Source organism: Nerophis lumbriciformis, linkage group LG03 (assembly GCF_033978685.3).
Source record: "Nerophis lumbriciformis linkage group LG03, RoL_Nlum_v2.1, whole genome shotgun sequence".
NCBI lineage: Eukaryota > Metazoa > Chordata > Actinopteri > Syngnathiformes > Syngnathidae > Nerophis > Nerophis lumbriciformis.
In genome coordinates, this window is record NC_084550.2 from 56,167,501 (window position 1) to 56,172,500 (window position 5,000).

Below are 5,000 nucleotides of genomic sequence, written 5' to 3' on the forward strand. Positions count from 1 at the left end.
ATATATATATATTTATATTTATATATATACATATATGTATATTTATAAATGTATACATGTATATATATAGCCCTCTATTTATCTATATATATATATATATATATATATATGTTTATATGCATATATATGTTTATATCTTATTTATACATATATATATATATATATATATATATATATATATATATATATATATATATATATATATGTATATATATATATTTATATATATATATACATATATGTATATTTATAGATGTATACATGTGTATATATATAGCCCTCTTTTTATCTATATATATATATATATATATATATATATATATATATATATATATATATATATATATATATATATATATATATATATATATCTGGAGACTCTTAAGAAGGTCAGGATGTGATTTTCTGTTTCTATCCAATATGCATTTTATATATATATATATATATATATATATATATATATATATATATATACATTTTTATTTTATTTTTTTATTTATTTTTACCCTCCCAAAAATCTTATTTCAGCTGTCCCAATACCTTTGTCCACACCTCCTCTGCCTCAAAGCCCTTTTCTGTTGTTCTTCTGACATCAAAAACCGCCCAGGTAATCCTTCAAAATACTGGTTTTTATTTTCTTTATTTTAAAGGGAGGTAATATAAATATATATATGTATTTATTTGTTTTTGTAATTTATTTATTCCCTTCATTTTAGTTCAAATGTGGTTCAAGGGACGAAAAGAGACGAGGAAAAGGAAAACCTTTGTGTTTATTTCCGACCGCAAAGGCAAAGAGACGAGGAGGAATACTGTACGCTCATTTCTCCGACAAAGCCGCTGTAAAGGCAGCGGGGTACAAAGCGATTCAGGACTCAAGTAAAGAACTCCTTTACTTCTAACATTTCCCACCCAAGCCGGAGCCCAATTTTCTCTCCTCATTTTTTCCCCACGTGTTTGTACAAGATGTTTAATTCTCAATATCTTCGGTTTCCTGTGGGGAGGGAGGACATTTAGTGGGAAGGTATCACGAATGAAGGGGTCACCCCCCCCCCCCCCCCCCCCCCCAAAGCTATTTAATGTTGATCTCAGTTTGCAAATGTATGGATCGCTGACGACAAAAAACAAAAAAAAGACAAATAACGACTAATAAATATTTAATTTTTTTGATAAGACTGTCGTGTTCCGTGTCTTTGTGTTCTGGGTTGGATGGTGCCTGGGTTGACACTTGAACTGCGTTGACTTCCACAGGACTCCGGTGCAAAGACGATTCAAGTGTATTCCATTTAAGTTCCACTCGTTTTTTTTTTTTTGTACAAAGCAAAACACTCCAGTCGGAAAATGTTGCAGCTTGTTTCCCAACTAATTAATCAACCAGTGTAGCTGCACCTGAGTTTTTTGAGAAAAGCATTCTCTTAAAGAGACAGCACACGTGCTCCTGTCCGAATATGGATGTATACATACACTGGTAAAGAACATAATGTCATGGCTGTCTTGAGTTTCCAATCATTTCTACAACTCTTATTTGTTTGTGATAGAGTGATTGGAGCACATACTTGTTGGTCACAAAAAACATTCATGAAGTTTGGTTCTTTTATGAATTTATTATGGGTCTACTGAAAATGTGAGCAAATCTGCTGGGTCAAAAGTATACATACAGCAATGTTAATATTTGCTTACATGTCCCTTGGCAAGTTTCACTGCAATAAGGCACTTTTAGTAGCCATCCACAAGCTTCTGGCAAGCTTCTGGTTGACTTTTTGACCACTCGTCTTGACAAAATCGGTGCAGTTGGTTTTCTGACATAGACTTGTTTCTTCAGCATTGTCCTCACGTTTAAGTCAGGACTTTGGAAAGGCCATTCTAAAACCTTCATTCTAGCCTGATTTAGCCATTCCTTTACCACTTTTGACGTGTGTTTGGGGTCATTGTCCTGTTAGAACACCCAACTGCGCCCAAGACCCAACCTCCAGGCTGATGATTTTAGGTTGTCCTGAAGAATTTGGAGGTAATCCTCCTTTTTCATTGTCGCATTTACTCTCTGTAATGCACCAGTTCCATTGGCATTAAAACAGGCCCAGAGCATAATACAACCACCACCATGCTTGACGGTAGGTGTGGTGTTCCTGGGATTAAAGGCCTCACCTTTTCTCCTCCAAACATATTGCTGGGTATTGTGGCCAAACTGCTCAATTTTTGTTTCATTTGACCACAGAACTTTCCTCCAGAAGGTCTTATCTTTGTCCATGTGATCAGCAGCAAACTTTAGACGAGCCTTAAGGTGTCGCTTGGAGAAATGGTAAATGGTAAATAGGTCGTACTTGTATAGCGCTTTTCTACCTTTTTTTTAAGGAACTCAAAGCGCTTTGACACTATTTTCCACATTCACCCATTCACACACACACATTCACACACTGATGGGCACGGCGCTAACCGGGCCCATCAGGAGCAAGGGTGAAGTGTCTTGCTCAAGGACACAACGGACGTGACTAGGATGGTAGAAGGTGGGGATTGAACCAGCAACCCTCAGATTGCTGGCACGGCCACTCTCCCAACTTCGCCACGCCATGCAAGAAGAAAGGGTTTCCTTCTTGCATGGGAGCCTCTCAGTCCATGGCATGACTGTGGACACTGACACCTGTGTTCCAGCAGCTTCCAATTCATTGCAGATCTGCTTTTTGGTGGTTCTCCGTTGACCCATGATTCCTGACCAATTTTCTCTCAGCTGCAGGTGATAGCTTGTGTTTTCTTCCCGATCGTAGCAGTGACAAAACTGTGCCATGCACTTTATACTTACGAACAATTTGCTCTTGGGACCTTAAGCTGCTTTGAAATGGCTCCGAGTGACTTTCCTGACTTACCGTATTTTCCGCACTATAAGGCGCACCGGATTATTAGCCGCACCTTCTATGAATTACATATTTCATAATTTTGTCCACCAATAAGCCGCCCCGGACTATAAGCCGCGCCTACGCTGCGCTAAAGTGAATGTCAAAAAAACGCTGCGCTAAAGTGAATGTCAAAAAAACAGTCAGATAGTTCAGTCAAACTTTAATAATATATTGAAAACCAGCGTTCTAACAACTCTGTCCCAAAATGTACGCAAATGTGCAATCACAAACATAGTAAAATTCAAAATGGTGTAGAGCAATAAATAGCAACATAATGTTGCTCGAACGTTAATGTCACAACACACAAAATAAACATAGCGCTCACCTTCTGAAGTTATTCTTCATTCGTAAATCCTTCGAATTCTTCGTCTTCGGTGTCCGAATTGAAAAGTTGCGCAAGCGTGGGATCCAAAAATGGCCGGCTCCGCCTCGTCGAAGTCATCGGATTCAGTGTCGCTGTTGTTGTGCAGCAGTTCTGTGAATCCTGCCTTCCGGAAAGCTCGGACCACAGTTGTGACCGAAACTATCTGCCCAGGCATTTACGATCCACTGGCAGATGTTGGCGTATGTCGACCGGCGCTATCTGCCCGTCTTAGTGAAGGTGTGTTCGCCTTCGGAGCTGTGTGAAAAAAGCCACCCGGCCTCTTCGCGTAAACTTCCCTTAACCACTCGCTCATCTTTTCTTCATCCATCCATCCCTTCGAGTTAGCTTTTATGATGACGCCGGCTGGAAAGGTCTCTTTTGGCAAGGTCTTCCTTTTGAATATCACCATGGGAGGAAGTTAGCATGGCAAGCTAGAACCACAGTGAAGGATGACTTCTCATTCCCTGTGGTGCGAATATTCACCGTACGTGCTCCCGTTCCACAGTGCAGTTCACAGGAATATCAGCTGTGAAATACGGTAGTAATCCGTGTGCGGATGGAGAGATTGCGTCTTTTTATGAACCGGATCCTTGTCGCGTAGTAGGAGCCATTTTGTGGTCTTTACAGATGTAAACAGGAAATGAAACGTACGGTGATATCCGCGCGTTTTTTCTTCTTCTTCCGGGGGCGGGTGAAGCGCTTCCTGTTCTATGGGGGCGGGTGAAGCGCTTCCTGTTCTATGGGGGCGGGTGCTTTCCTTGGCGGTTGCTTGCGTAGAAGAAGAAGCGCTTCCTGTTCTACCGGGAAAAAAGATGGCGGCTGTTTACCGAAGTTGCGAGACCGAAACTTTATGAAAATGAATCGTAATAAAGCGCACCGGGTTATAAGGCGCACTGTCAGCTTTTGAGAAAAATTGTGGTTTTTAGGTGCGCCTTATAGTGCGGAAAATACGGTATTCAAGTCAATGATTAGTTTTTTCAAATCTGTGCTGAGTTCCTTTGGCTTTCCCATTGTCATGTTGGTAACCGAGTCTAATGACTGCATCACATGAGCCTTATTTAAATGGGCTCAGAGAAGTCAACAGGTGTCGTCAATCATAATCACTCACATGAAGTTAGGAGGCCATGCCATGAAGCTTATGTGATTTGATTGTAACTTTTCTACATCACCACAATTGATAATGTATGTTGCTGTATGTATACTTTTGACCCAGCAAATTTGCTCACATTTTCAGTAGACCCATAATAAATTGATAAAAGAACCAAACTTCATGAATGTTTTTTGTGAAAAACAAGTATGTGCTCCAATCACTCTATCACAAAAAAATAAGAGTTGTAGAAATTATTGGAAATCAAAGCAGCCATGACATTATGTCCTTCACAAGTGTATGTAAACTTTTGACTATATATATATATATATATATATATCCATCCATCCATTTTCTACCGCTTATTCCCTTTGGGGTAGCGGGGGGCGCTGGAGCCTATCTCAGCTACAATCGGGCGGAAGGCGGGGTACACCCTGGACAAGTCGCCACCTCATCGCAGGGCCAACACAGATAGACAGACAACATTCACACTCACATCCACACACTAGGGCCAATTTAGTGTTACCAATCAACCTATCCCCAGGTGCATGTCTTTGGAAGTGGGAGGAAGCCGGAGTACCCGGAAGGAACCCACGCAGTCACGGGGAGAACATGCAAACTCCACACAGAAAGATCCCGAGCCCGGGATTGAACCCAAGAC